General features: G+C 39.2%; 1 pseudogene; it reads right to left on the reverse strand.

The window, feature by feature from the left end:
• Nucleotides 1-619: 619 nt before the first annotated feature.
• On the reverse strand, nt 620-980 carry LOC131195620 (large ribosomal subunit protein eL31-like; annotated as a pseudogene).
• Nucleotides 981-16,219: the final 15,239 nt, after the last annotated feature.

A 16,219-nucleotide genomic window follows, 5' to 3' on the forward strand; every position in this document is an offset into this window, starting at 1 on the left:
AATGTTGTCATTTGATCCATAAGTCAAAATAAAAATGCACATTAATAGACACGTGTTTATTTATTTTATTTTTTTAGTATTTTTATTGTAATAAAAGCTTAGTTTTCATCTACATCAGTGGTAGTCAACCTGGTCCCTACCACCTACTAGTAGGCATTCCAGCTTTCATGGTCAGCGGTAGGGGTTTTGTCTGATACTAAAGCACTTTCCTTTTTTTTTAATTTAATTGACTTTTTAAAAAAATTTCATAGCATTATTTAAAAACATATTCATTAGGTTTTCATAAAATTCCCCGTGACAATTTAAATTTCTGAAAATATACTATTTGTATCGCCCGCGCATAAGTTTAGTTCATGTTACATAAGTGAAACTAAACGGCGCAAACAAAAGAGCTTCATCCCAGAATAGCTCGCACATCTCCCCCCACACCACCCAGCTGTAACAGACAAGCAGAGCTGGTAGCTGGCCCCCCCTTCCCCAAACCCAATCCATGATGTGCGAGAGGCATGCACAGATGACGATACACAGCGCATTACTGTGGAACCGGTGGGCGGTTAGAAAATTTTACTACTAACAGAAATACAAAAGTGGGTGGTAGGTATAAAAAAGTTGACTACTCCTAATCTACATTAACAGTCTGTAGACCTTTAAAGGTGGTGACTGGCACAAAAGTAACCAGTGTATACAATTTATTGGGTGAATCTTCATCTCCGTTGTGCTTTCGAGATAAGTGTACTCGGATACGATAAGGAACATTCCTTATTCCTTTCGTCCAGACAGCCTTGTTCAAACGGGTATCAATGTGTACATCAGGAGTACCCATTTCCTTCATGGCAAATTTTCGAATCCCGTTTCTTGAAGCCCACACTATGGATCCTTGTGTGGATATTTATTGTATATTCTCGAGTAACCACCTCATTGATGGCTGATTGGCCTTTCTTCTTTTCACCACCTTTCTTTGCATGGGCCATCCTGCTTAGGACAAGCTTGGAATTATCAATAGATACGGGTTTAAAAAGCATATCTGTCCCTATGCAAAAATAAGGAAAAATGTGCAAAAATGTGCAAAAATGAATTATTTATTTATTTATTTATTTATTTTGTCACAACAATATACATAAGCATCACACAAAAAGATTATATAGTATATAAACATATATATGAAGTAATATAAGGAGGTATAAGCATATATATATATAAGAAGAAAAAAGAAAAACAATAGGACAGGAACGGTAGGCACATTTGTGCTCTTATGCACACCCCTTATGGTCCTCTTAGGAATGGGGTGAGGTCAATAGTAGAAAGTTTTTGGTTAAAGCTTTTGGGATTATGGGAAGAGACCACAGAGTTGGGTAAAGTGTTCCAAGCACTGATGATTCTGTTACAGAAGTCATATTTTCTGCAATCTAGATTAAAGCGGTTAACGTTAAGTTTAAATCTTTTGGTTGCTCTTGTATTATTGCAATTAAAGCTGAAGTAGTCTTTAACAGGAAGGACATTACAATAGATGATTCTATGAGTTAAACTTAGGTCTTGTCGAAGACGACAGAGTTCTAAGTTTTCTAAGCCTAGGATTTCAAGTCTGGTGGGATAAGGTATTTTGTTGTTTTCAGAGGAGTGAAGAACTCTTCTTGTAAAATATTTCTGGACACGTTCAATTGTACTGATGTCAGAAATGTGGTGAGGGTTCCAGACAGGTGAGCTGTATTCTAGAATTGGTCTAGCAAATGTTTTATATGCTCTGGTTAGTAGTGTAGTGTTTTTGGAAAAGAAGCTACGCAAGATTAGGTTTACAACCCTTAGAGCCTTTTTTGCTATGTAGTTTTTTTCCTGTAACCTTTGGCACTTAGATCATTTGATATGAAAACTCCAAGGTCTTTAACAGGGTGGGGGTCATCTGTAAGGTAATGTCCATCAAGTATGTACTTAGTGTTTGGGTTCTTTTTTCCAATATTAAGACTGAGCATTTGCTGGCTGAGATTTGGAGTTGCCAAGTTTTAGACCAAGCGGTTAGATGATCAAGGTCTTTTTGAATGGTAGCTGTATTGTTGGTGGTATTAAATAGTTTGACATCGTCAGTAAAGAGAACACAATTACTTGAGATATGGTCACAAAGATCATTTATGTATAGTATGAAGAGTGTTGGTCCAAGAACACTGCCTTGAGAAACGCCACTCTTGACAGGAACAGGATTTGATAGAGCATTGCCAATTTTGACCACTTGTTGTCTGTTAGACAGAAAAGCAGATATCCATTTGTGAAGGGGTCCTGAAATGACATAGGATTTTAGTTTTAGGAGAAGTTTATTGTGTACTACTGAGTCAAAAGTTTTGCAGAAGTCTATGTAGATTGCATCTATTGTTTTGCCTTGATCAAGATTTGTAGTCCATATGTTTTTACAGTGGAGAAGTTGTAAGTTACATGATATTTTTTTCCTGTAACCAAATTGTTTATTAGAGAGTAGGTTGTTTGTTTCTAAGTGGAAGGTAATGGATTGGTTGATGATAGATTCCATGACTTTGCAGGTGACGCAGCAAAGGGAGATCGGTCTGTAGTTTTCGACTAAGCTGGGGTCTCCTTTTTTGAAGATAGGGATGACTGTGGCTAGTGACCAAAGTTTGGGAAGGGAACTGGTAGTGAAAGCTTTATCAAAGATTATGCTTAGGGGTTCTGCTATATTAGTGGAAAGTTTTTTTAAGAAGTATGCACATAGTCCATCGGGTCCAATAGATAGCGATGGTTTCAAGTTATGAAGAGCTTTTCCAACATTATCTTCTGTGAAATCTATATGTGTTAAGTCGTCATACTCATTGTGGTACGATTTGGGAATGTCGGATATATGTCATCGCTGTTAACAACAACTGAGCCAAAGAATATTTTGAAGAGGTTTGCTTTAACTGTTTCGTCATTGCATTCTTTGTCGTTAGAATCTTTTAGTGGTGGGATGGATCTTGAGTCTTTATGTTTATTGTTCACAAAATTATAAAAGGCACGATTGGAATTTGTGCGCAGAAGGTCCTCTTCTTGCTTGGTGTGGTAATTTGTGCATTCAGTTTTTATTAGGTCGCATATATTTCTGTAGCGGTTTTTGAAATTTGCTACATAGCCTTTTTTGTTTCTTCTCCAGAGGGATTTTTTTTTTGATTGAAGCTTTTTTATTGATATGGGTAGTTTGCTTTTCCTGATCTTGGTTGTCATTTGTGGTACGTAAAGTTTAATGACTCTATTGACTTTAAGTAGGAAAACTCTATAGTGGTCTTCAGCAGTTATACAGGTTGCAAACAGATTTTGCCAGTCCAGAGATGAGAGATCGTTGTTTATAAGGTCATAGTTGGCTTTTTTGAAGTTGTAGTTAGGAATGCTATTATTACGACGATTTATGTAAGGGCGTATATTGAGACGAAAGTCAATCATGCAGTGGTCGCTGTTGGAAAAGGGTTCTTTAATTTGTAGTCCATAAATTGAGTTTGTGTTGTTGCAGAAGATGAGGTCAAGGCAATTGTTGAGTCTTGTATTGTTAGTTACAAGTTGTTCAAGACCTAGGTTTGTAACAGCGTTGTATAGTGTAGTAGGGATTGGATCAGTTGTACATTCATTAGTTATCCAGTTAATAAGAGGTAGATTTAGTTCACCCAGGAAGATGAGAGGATATGGGCAAGAGGTAGCCCATGTTAGCAGTGAGGTTAACATATTTGCATATGAGTAATGTCGTAGTCAGGGGCTCTGTGGCATAGTAATTACATAGTAATTACAGAAATATAATTAGAAAAGGGAATACTTACCTACAATAGAAGAATGGATATTGAAAGTTGCCAATTTGGCTGAGATGGCGAAGATATCAGCCTTTTTGAAAGACAATACGCAAGAAAGATACTTAAAGGAATGGAAAAAATGGATTGACTATATTCAACGTAGATATCAGACTAAGAGTTATCAGACTGTTTTTGAATGATTATGATGTATTATTTTTGATTGTTTTCGGGGGAAGTTAGGAATTGATGATTGTAGGTGTATAATTAAGTTGGGACGAATTTTTTTTAGCATATGTTTGTTTTATTTTTAACTATACCTTGTGCTCGTTCCGGGAAGTCGGGGGGGGGGAGGGGGGTTGTGAAGGGAGGGGGGAGGGGAGGTGGGGGGAAAGGGGGAAAAAAATTTCTGTAAAACTTTTTGAATAAAAAAAAAAGAAAAAAAGAAAAGGGAATACTAAAACACAGCATTACCAATTCTCAATACCCAGCTGGTTGACCCCAAGCTTCCAGCCCTCCATTCTTCCAAACAAGGGCAAAGAAGCTCACAAACCCAACGTGTGGTTAGAGAAATTGAATCTTCAGAAGTTCCAGCTCAAAAGAGCATGCCCTGGACTGTTAGATGCAATGGTGCATTCTCACCGAGAGATGTAAACCAGTGAAGCGCAACCTATTCATTCAATCACAACATTTTCTAAAATGAAATAACAGGTCTTTAAAACGAATTACTCAACAGCCTTGTCTATGCATAATATGTATATTATTCAAGGAGTAGTTAACTTAACCAGCCTATCTTCACAGTGCAGGAAAGGAAAACATGTACTCACACTCACAGAGAGAGCATCTAATATTTATATTGTTGAAATGACAGCTATGCTGAGAATATGATGGTATAAACATACTATTTAAAATTGAAAATAATAGTTTTAGGTTTCATTTCCGGCTTAGAAGAGTTTTAAATAAATTGTGGCTATTCTGGGTCTTAATGGCAAAATTAAATGACCTGCAAAGCACAGCTTTTCTTCACCCTCTTCAGTTTTACAACTATGAAGCTAACCATGTAGTAGAGATGCTTGTCAGCTTGCATGCATGCATAGAAAAATGCTTGCCAGCTTGTGTGCAGGCATAGTTACCCATCATCCTGTTCACTTTTAGAGCAAGCAACTTTATTACCAAACAAATAAGAGAGAAAGAAATCAACTAAAGTTATTTAAATACAGATAGTCTTTGACTTACGACCATAATTTAGCCCAAAATTACTGTTACTACATAAAACATTTGTAGTGAGTTTTGCCCCATTTTATGACCTTTCTTGCCACAGTTGTTAAATGAATAACTGCAGTTGTTAAGTTAGTAACATGGTTCTTAAGTGAAACTGGCTTCCCAATGACTTTGCTTGCCAGAAGGTAACAAAAGGTAAAAATATGACACTGGGATATTGCAATCCTCATAAGTATGAGTCAGCTGCTAAGTGTCTGAATTTTGATCACGTGTCCATAGGGATTTTATTTATTTTATTAAATTTTTATACCGCCCTTCTCCCGAAGGGCGGTGTACAGCCAGAATAAAATACAAGATATATACAATTAAAACGAATTAAAATATAACAAATTACTAAATGGCTGATCGTTAAAAATGAATTTAAAATTTAAAATATTAATAAAACCCCAATTTAAAATCAAACTATTATGCCAGTCCCGCTTGAATAAATAAGTATGTTTTTAGCTCACGACGGAAGGTCCGAAGATCAGGCACTTGACGTAGGCCAGGGGGGAGTTCATTCCAGAGCGTCGATGCTCCCACAGAGAAGGCCCTACCCCTGGGGGCTGCCAGCCTACACTGTTTGGCGGACGGCAGCCTGAGGAGACCCTCTCTATGAGAGCGTACGGGTCGGTGGGAGGCATAAGGTAACAGCAGGCAGTCTCGTAAGTACCCGGATCCTAAGCCATGGAGCGCTTTAAAAGTGGTAACCAAAATCTTGAAGCGCACCCGAAAGACCACAGGAAGCCAGTGCAGACTACGGAGCCATGGTGTTACGTGGGAGCCACGTGTGGCTCCCATTACTACTCGCGCAGCTGCATTCTGGACTAACTGCAGCCTCCGGGTGCACCTCAAGGGCAGCCCCATGTAGAGAGCATTGCAGTAATCCAGCCGAGACGTAACCAGAGCGTGAGTGACTGTGCATAAGGCATCCCGGTCAAGGAAGGGACGCAACTGGCGGACCAAGTGAACTTGGTAGAGGGCCCTCCTGGAGACGGCCGCCAGATGTTCATCAAAGGACAGCCGTCCATCCAGGAGGACGCCCAAGTTGCGAACCACCTCCTTTGGGGCCACTAACTCGCCCCCAACAGTCAGCTGCGGATGCAGCTGACTGTACCGGGGTGCCGGCATCCACAGCCACTCCGTCTTGGAGGGATTGAGCTTGAGTCTGTTTCTCCCCATCCAGACCCGTACAGCTTCCAGGCACCGGGACAGCACTTCAACCGCTTCGTTGGGGTGGTCCGGGGTGGAAAAGTACAGCTGAGTATCATCAGCGTACAGATGATAACTCACCCCGAAACCACTGATGACCTCACCCAGCGGCTTCATATAGATGTTGAACAGGGTAGGCGAGAGAATCGACCCCTGAGGTACTCCACAAGTGAGGCACCTCGAGGACGACCTCTGCCCCCCTGTCAACACTGTCTGCGACCGGTCGGAGAGATAAACGGTGCCTCCCACTCCCAATCCCTCCAACCGGCGCAGCAGGATACCGTGGTCGATGGTATCAAAAGCCGCTGAGAGATCTAATAGGACCAAGGCAGAGGAACAACCCCTGTCCCTGGCCTTCCAGAGGTCATCCACCAACGCGACCGAAGCCGGACTGGAACGGGTCTAGATAGACAGCTTCCTCCAGGTGCCAGGGAAGCTGCCATGCAACCACACTCTCTACAACCTTTGCTAAAAAGCGAAGGTTGGAGACTGGACGATAGTTACCCAAAATAGCTGGGTCCAGGGAAGGCTTCTTCAGGAGAGGTCTCACCACCGCCTCTTTCAAGGCGGCGGGGAAGACCCCTTCAACCAAAGAAGCATTTATAATCCCATGGAGCCAGCCTCGTGTCACTTCCTTAGCAGCCAGCACTAACCAGGAAGGACACGGGTCCAGTAAACATGTAGTTGCATGCAACCTCCCCAGCAACCTGTCCACGTCCTCGAGAGCCACAGAATCAAACTCATCCCAAATAACCTCAACAAGACGAGTCTCTGTCATCTCGGCTGAATCATCGCAATCATGGTCCAAGCCATCACGAAGCTGAACGATTTTATCGTATAGATAACCGTTAAACTCCTCAGCTCGTCCCCGTAGGGGGTCATCCCGTCCCTCCTGTTGAAGAAGGGAACGGGTCACCCGAAACAGGGCGGCCGGGCGGTTATCTGCCGATGCAATGAGGGTGGAAACGTAGGAACGTTTTGCCTCCCTCATTGCCACTAGGTAGGTCTTAGTAAAAGACCTCACTAGTGTCCGATCAGCCTCGGAATGGCTGGACCTCCAAATACTCTCTAGGCGTCTTCTCCGGCATTTCATCTCTCTCAGCTCCTCGGAAAACCAGGGAGCCAATTGAGATCTATGCCGGGATGCTACAATCATCGTAAGTGTGAATAATAGCAATAGCACTTAGACTTATATACCGCTTCACAGTGCTTTACAGCCATCTCTAAGCGGTTTACAGAGTCAGCATATTGCCCCCGACAATTTGGGTCCTCATTTTACCCACCTCGGAAAGATGGAAGGCTGAGTCAACCTTGAGCCAGTGAGAATCGAAGTGCCAAATTGCAGTCAGCCAGCAGTCAGCAGAAGCAGCCTGCAGTACTGCACTCTAACCACTGTGCCACCACGGCTCATAATGGTCATAAGCCACTTTTTTAAGATAAGATACGAAACTTTATTGTAATTTTTTTTCTGGGAGCACACTGATCCACATTAAAAATGAAATATTGTTGCTTGCTCTCAGGAGAAAGTATATATCTATTTTATTATTTATTTATTTATTAATTAAATTTCTAGACCGCCCTTCTCCCGAAGGACTCAGGGCGGTGTACAGCCTTATTAAAATACATAGATAGACAATAAATTTAAAATAATTTTAAAATGAAATATTTAACCGGCCAATTTAACTAAAAATAACAAACCAATTAAAATCAATACAAAATTTAAAATTTAAATTTAAAAAACTAAAAAATCTAATCCAGTCCTGCGCACCTAAATAAGTGTGTTTTAAGTTCACGACGGAAGGTTCTAAGGTCCGAGAGTTGGCGAAGTCCTGGGGGGAGTTCGTTCCAGAGGGCGGGAGCCCCCGCAGAGAAGGCCTTTCCCCTGGGTGTCGCCAGACGACACTGCCTAGCTGACGGCACCCTGAGGAGTCCCTCTCTGTGAGAGCGCACGGGTCGGTGAGAGGTATTCGGTAGCAGAAGGCGGTCCCGTAAATAGCCCGGCCCTATGCCATGGAGCGCTTTAAAGGTGATCACCAACACCTTGAAGCGCACCCGGAAGGCCACAGGTAGCCAGTGCAGCCTGCGCAGGATAGGTGTCACCCGGGAGCCACGAGGGGCTCCTTCTATCACCCGCGCAGCCGCATTCTGGACTAACTGCAGTCTATCCAAACACATACTTAACACACATACACACAAGATAGATAGATAGATGATAGATAGATGATAGATAGATAGATAGATAGATAGATAGATAGATAGATAGATGATAGATAGATACCTGCACTCATGCATATACATATACACATACATACAAACACACACACACACACACACATTAATCCCTGTCCATTTTGAATACATAACGGAAAGAGGAAAGTTGAGAGGTCACAAAGTTGATGCTCTATGGAACAAAACTGTGACTGAATCTATATGTTCTGCTTCAGATACCACGAAGCCTCCTCCCGGAAGATAGCAAGGAAAACAAGTCATGAAGAGGATGTGTTATGTCCCAGACAATCCTGCCATTTTCAGTGCTGTTGTAACTTCGAACTGTCATTAAATGAACTGTTGTAAATCAAGGACTACCTGTATTTCTATCTCTTAAAAACTTCAGCAAAGCAGCACTATTACATTAATTCCATGTCATGGAATTACATCTATGCCAAGGGGGTCTACCAAAAGATAGTTAAGGATTCAGTGTAACAGATGCTTCAGGTGGAAAAAAATCTCTGTCTGAGCCAGTATATACATATGAGTTTTTGACTGCCAATCCATCACAGGATTTCACTTTCACATTAAGAGTTGATTTGCACTCTGTGTAAACCCCATTTATCACAATGACAAAAGCAAAAGACCTTCATGGTTTGAAATTCCTTCATAACTTTTCAAAGTCTGATAGAAGGTGCTTGTAACACTTTAAAAATTATTACAAAAAGAATTATTTATTTTGCACGGAATGACTTATTGTGGCTGCATGGATATCTTCAACCATGACAGTATTTTTTATTTGGGGGAAAAATAGCCATAAAATGCAATTGGTCAACTACATTCTTTTAATGTGACAAAAATATGAAGCTTCTCTTGTGGCCTGCCAATAATAAAATCAAGACTAGCTGCCACATGGGACAAACTTGATGTATTGTCAATCCAATCTAAGGAGTTTATTCAAAAGTGTTTGACTTCCATTCCAAGGCTATTCAAGGATCTACCTAGCATTAATTTACAAATTAAAAAGAATCCATTGGAAATGAATGAACATGGCCAATGAAACTAAAAAAGAAACCCACACACATACTGTTCATGATAAAAGGGAGAGCCCGGATTAATGTTTTTAGCTATTGGGTAAAATGATTACTTTATTCTTTTGGTATTTAAGAATAACTACCGGTTCTCTGGAATGTATTTCTTCAATGGATGTGATCTGAGTAGGCTATGTAAAACTTAAAGAAATAATAATTAAAGGGTGTTGATGTTCAGTTTATCCATGGATTACTGCAGGTAGGAATAGGGTCTTTGTAGATGGGCTTCATAGCACCCAAATTTATTAAATTTTACAGTTGCAATTTAGAGAAGAGAATGAGCATCCTTACTCTTTGTGTTTCTTCTGGATAGAAGATTTGGGTGTTCAAATTAAACTTGACCATGTAGTGACATGCAATGATAGGATGTGGTGGCTCAGTGGCTAAGATGCTGAGCTTGTCGATCAAAAGGTTGGCAGTTCAGCGGTTCGAATCCCTAGTGCCACATAACGGGGTGAGCTCCCGTTACTTATTCTTTTGGTATTTAAGAATAACTACCGGTTCTCTGGAATGTATTTCTTCAATGGATGTGATCTGAGTAGGCTATGTAAAACTTAAAGAAATAATAATTAAAGGGTGTTGATGTTCAGTTTATCCATGGATTACTGCAGGTAGGAATAGGGTCTTTGTAGATGGGCTTCATAGCACCCAAATTTATTAAATTTTACAGTTGCAATTTAGAGAAGAGAATGAGCATCCTTACTCTTTGTGTTTCTTCTGGATAGAAGATTTGGGTGTTCAAATTAAACTTGACCATGTAGTGACATGCAATGATAGGATGTGGTGGCTCAGTGGCTAAGATGCTGAGCTTGTCGATCAAAAGGTTGGCAGTTCAGCGGTTCGAATCCCTAGTGCCACATAACGGGGTGAGCTCCCGTTACTTATCCCAGCTTCTGCCAAGCTAGCAGTTCAAAAGCCAGTAAAAAAGGCAAGTAGAAAAATAGGGACCACCTTTGGTGGGAAGGTAACAGCATTCTGTGCACCTTTGGCATTTAGTCATGTTAGCCACATGACCACGGAGACTTCTTCGGACAGCATTGGCTCATTGGCTTGGAAACGGAGATGAGCACCGCCCCCTAGAGTCTGGAATGACTAGCACATATGTGCGAGGGGAACCTTTACCTTTACCTATGTAGTGATGGTGAAGTTGAAATAATCATGTATTGTTACCTTGTTTATAATATTAAGATGTATACAGTATATATTACGAAGGCAGCAGCCCTTTCCTATCTCAGCTTCCAGAAACATCTCTAGCATACATTTCTGATCAAGAACAAATGAGATTGTGGCAAATGTCTGTGCTAAAAGTTTCTCTATGTACCAACAGATGAAACAAAAGTATGAATATCTCAAAATGCATGAATGTACAAACTTCACATAAACAGTGTCAAACTTTATTTTAAAAATATTGAAACTCTACAAAAAATGGTTTGCAAGGAGAGAGATGCATTGTCAGTGGCTATGCATTTGAGCAACTAGGACAGGATATGGAAAATATATTAAGGTCTCACTCAGTCAAGAGACACCCTGAATCCGGGAGTGGTTAGCATTTTTTGAAGAACCCATGTAAAACTTTAAAAAACACTTCATTGAATCAAGCCAAAGGCCTATTTAATGTAAAATTCTTTTTTAAAAAAAAAAAAAAAAAACTTGGTGTATGAGATAGCAACAAACCGTCATTTCTCATTTTTCAACTATCTAGTCTTTCTTCTAATGAATGGGAGAAGATTGTAAACTCTTCTATTCAGCAGGAATAAACAGAATACTGTACATTATTTCTGTAACAACTACCACATGTGCCATAAAACACATAGCTAAAGTCCACTATATACTTGGAAGTCAAGAAATAATATAATTCATTCCAGCCAGCCCAAACAGTATAGATTTAGCACACTTTAAACAGCACCCTTACTGGAAAATGGTTTTTGTTTTGTTTTATCTTAATTCAAAGTAAGGAGATATTTAGAAGCAGTTTGTGATGTGTTTATGAAAAGAAGAGATAGGGGGAACCTGATACGTTTAGCCTTGAAAAGCTTGGAGAAAATAGAGCACTTTTTAAGTACCTGGAGGGTTGTCATTTACACCATAAATTCTCAGACTGTAGGACACAGATCAGGGATACAGGAAAAGTACAGGAAGGCAAGTTTCATTTGAGCATTTGCCATCTGCGGATAAATTCAGAGGCCAAAAGTTACCTGTCAGTATTGTTTTAAACTGGATTACTTCATGGAGTGTGGTGTGGAGGCAGGTGGTACTGATGGCTGATAGCTCTAGTCTTCTAAAAAAAAATATCCCAAAATATCTGCCCACTATCTAACCAAGCTGTAGATAGTTGTCAATCATTGGTTTGGCTGCAAGCAAATGAACATTGGCAGAACCAAGTTCTGTATTAGAAGACATGGTTTCCTGACCAAAAAAAAATCGTATTCTCTTAAAATGATATTCTTTTAGGAGTCGTTCTAGTGAGACATTGCTCATCAACATGGCTAAACAGATAATACATAATATGAAAGCTGATTAAAAATGAAATCATGTTTTATAAATGGTTCAGATTAGATTTCTGGGCAATGCAAGTGAAAATCTCAGTGGGCATTATTGTTGGTTTCGATAGGGAAAAAAAAAATAAAAAGTACATTTAGATACCTGACTTAAACTACAATTTTTCTTTCAGATGTAGCACCAAATTTAGACAAGCCAATATGTGTTCTGAGAGCCAGTTTAAAGACACCAAGCAGGCAACTAGAAGATCATGAATTCTAATGCTATCTTGAGCACAAAGCCAGCTAGGTGATCTTGGGCCAGTCGTTCTCTCTCAGCCCTAGGGAAGGGACAATGGTAAATGGTTTCCACAAAACTTTGTCAAAAAACCTGCAGGAACTAGACCACTGGAGTCAAGACTTAAAATAAACTAAATAAATTTATTTTTAAACTAAAATAAAGCAAGGCACAAAAATAAACTAAAAAATAAAATAAAATATGTGTTCCACTTTGCCTAAGAGAAAAAGAAATCTGCCAGAATTAATATTTACCATAACTTCCAATATGGTACTGTATATCAAGATCATTGAGTTCTTCCAATCATGATCAACATACTAAATTATTTCTGTATATAAGGATGTTATGTAAACAAGGGAAATATAAAAACATTGTTCCAAATTCCACTTTTAGGTCCAATAGATCCACCATAACAGATTTAAGCTCAATTCCCCATTCAAATCTATGGTAACACTAAAAAATTTAATTTTGGCTGGATGGTGACCAATTCTGATCATGACAACTGACCAAATATTTATATTATTTATTTTACATACATAAACAAATCACTTCAAATCAAAGTTTAATTTCAAAAACTATCAGGATTTAGTGTATAGCTAACCATCTTGAACAGGTAAATTATAGTATATCTAAACATGATCAGAAATGCTATTTTTCTGAAGAAATCATACAATTTTTAGTGATTCTTTCTAGTTGGAAAGGACATTTCTGTGCATATTCTGAATCATGACATCCATGAATGTCATCAGCAGATTGGGACATGAGGTCGGTCTTATCACTTCTATGGGTGGCAGATGTGTCTTCCATTGCTGGTCCCCACTTAACAAAATGTTTTTAAAGTGTTGAGTTAACTTTAATAAGCAAAGTCTTTAAAGCAGCTGTACCTTTTTTGTTAAAAAACTTCCACAGAAGCCAGAAAAATATGTTGAACTACTTTAACGAAGTAAAAACAAGGCCTAAAACACATCTTTCAAATTTGTTTCAACATCTCACAATCCTATAAACCAGGGGTCTCCAACCTTGGTCCCTTTAAGACTTGTGGACTTTAACTCCCAGAGTTCTTCAGCCAGCTTTGCTGGCTGAGGGACTCTGGGAGATGAAGTCCACAAGTCTTAAAGGGACCAAGGCTGGAGACCCTTGCTATAAACCATTATACAGCATTGGCTGAAAGGATTGTCCTGTTTCTCACTTGGCAGAACAAATATGCTGTGGAATGGCTCACCTAATGGGACCAAGATCCAATCTTTTTATAGTTAGAGATGCAGTTGTAAAAAGTATTTCTTTTAATCACTAAGAGAACAAAGCACAAAATGGTGTCATTTGCTGTTCCAGTAAAATTAGAATGTCTACACTTTAACTTCTGGATTGTTAAGTTTTGGCTTGAACCAGGGTTGGGTGCCACTTACCTTTACTACTGGTTTCCATCATGCCCGTGCATGAGCACGCTTCTGTGCATGTACGTAAGAGCTTTGATGATGTGGGTCAGTGGGCAGAGCCTCCCACCGGTTTTACTACCGGTTCTATAGAACCAGTCCAAACCGGGGCAACCTACCATTGGCTTGAACATATGTTTGTGTCTATATCTGTATATTAATATATCTACCTTTGTAGAAAATTATGCTTTTTCCGTAGTTCCTTTTTGATTCTATTATTTTCCCATTTTAAGAATAACAGTTCTCCCAAGGGACTATCAAGCAACAAAAGCTATCATAAATAAAAATACAATAAATATTTTATTATTTTATATCTGGGCTGCCAAAAACAAATCTAGAAACCTACTAGATGGCAGCAGAGAGGTTAATACATTAATATCTATTGCTTTCACCTGATTACATAACCAATTAATATAAGCTTGTTCCTTTAGACCAGGGCTGTCAAACTCAAGGCTAGCAGGCCGGATCCAGCCCATGATGTGGTTGGATCCAGCCTGCGGGGCCATTCTGGTCTACCCAATGCGAAGAGGAAAGATCGGGCCAGCGTGGCTTTGGCCCCATCTACCCAGTGCGAAAAGGAAAGATCAGGCCAGCATAGCTTCAGCCCAGTCTACCCAGTGCAAAGAGGAAACATGCCAGCAGTTTGGAGAGTGGCACCAAGCTGGCCACGCCCACCCAGTTGGCCACACCCATCCAGTCACCCCACTGAGGTCAACCATAGCCATGACGTGGCCCTCAATGAAATTGAGTTTCACACCCCTGCTGTAGAGGAAAGACCTTTTCACTTAAGGTAGTAATGCCAAGCTCATATGAAAAACCTCAAAACCTGAAAAATAATGCATCTATTTAAAGAGGTTTTGCACTTCTTCAGACTAGTTCTCAAAGCAAGAACAGAAGAAGTCTTGTATTATTCAATATGGCTTAAATAGCACTCCTGCTCTTAGCATCTTTCAAATGTGTGGATTTCAGAAATATCAGTAATGACCAAATTGGCTGGAGAAAGTTGGGAACAGAACTTTATAAATCTGTAGAATTGAGATGGATGAACCAGAATATACTCAGCAATCAAAATATATTTATAACCTTTTGTACATAATTTTCCCAAATAATCTTGTCAGGCTTCGATAATATCATTCCTAACAGTTCGTTGGTTAGCTAAGTTACTTGTCTAAAAGCCAAGGACATCACAATATTTTTACCTTCTCCTAATTATTTTGCATTTCAAAATGGTATTTATCAAATGTCATCTCAGAATTCTCCATATTTTGGACAGACATTGTTTCACAATTCTATACAGCAACTAATTCATGCTATTCATTTATATCCCCATTTAAAAAGACACCTATATTTACAGTATGTCATTTAGTTTTCATAGTTTGGCACATAATTTGTTTAAGAAGGAATGTTTATGGAAAGGACCACAATGCCAATTCCAGTTTCAAACTTGTTTCGACTTAAAACACAGCTTTTATTTTTGAGACTGGAGGTTGATAGCAGAAAGTTCCTGCAAAAGCCCTGGTTTGTTCTTTAAATAAAACGAAAATTAAAACAAAGGATACTACAAGTCTCTGGTACAAATTTCAGTACAATATCTGGTTTGGCACTGAAACCAAACAAGATAGACACAGGTTTCAACGGATAGTTAGAACTGCAGAAAAAAACAAGTGCTACCAGCCTGCCTTTCATTAAGGACCTGTATACTGCATGAGCCAGAAAGTGGGCTATGAAAATAACTGCAGACCCTTCACATCCTGGATGTAAACTGTTTCAACTTCTTCCCTCAAGAAGGGCATTGCACACCAAAACAACTAGACACAAGTACAGTTTTTCCCCTATGACATTGTTCTGCTAAACAACTAAATCCCACAACACTGTTAAACTACCTAGTAGGACTGTGTTACTATTATCCTTCTCATCTTTCCAATTACCTATTTCATTATCTTCTTATGACTATAACATTGTTGCTTGTATCTTATAATTTATATTAATTGTTTCACTTAGTATCCTACTATGATTTATGTTGATTGCTTATTTAGTATCCTATGACTATCACTGAATGTTGTATCTTATGATTTATGATGAATATATTTTATGATTATGATCCTGATTTATCCTTTGTTGCTTGTATGTACACTGAGAGCATATGCACCAGGGACAAATCACACTTGGCCAATAAAGAATTCTATATGAGGAGTGTACCAGGTACCACTATATTCCTAGATGGTTCATCTTATATCTGTATGTAATGTGGAAGAAGTAAGGGCTCATAAAAAGAAAGTGTCTGTTAATAGGTATCACATTTTGCTACACGTTCCTAATGCAAGAAACTTACTGTATAAAGTTTAATCCAGAAAAACAATAGGACAAATGGAAAATGAATTAAGATGAATGGCCAGCATTGTACCTAGGCACGAAGAAGCATTGAGTGCAGCAATGTTTGAATGTATTTTATAATTGTAACACTATTAACCATCTCAGAGTTGAATAAGTT

Source organism: Ahaetulla prasina, chromosome 3 (genome assembly GCF_028640845.1).
Source record: "Ahaetulla prasina isolate Xishuangbanna chromosome 3, ASM2864084v1, whole genome shotgun sequence".
In the NCBI taxonomy this organism is placed as follows: Eukaryota; Metazoa; Chordata; class Lepidosauria; order Squamata; family Colubridae; genus Ahaetulla; species Ahaetulla prasina.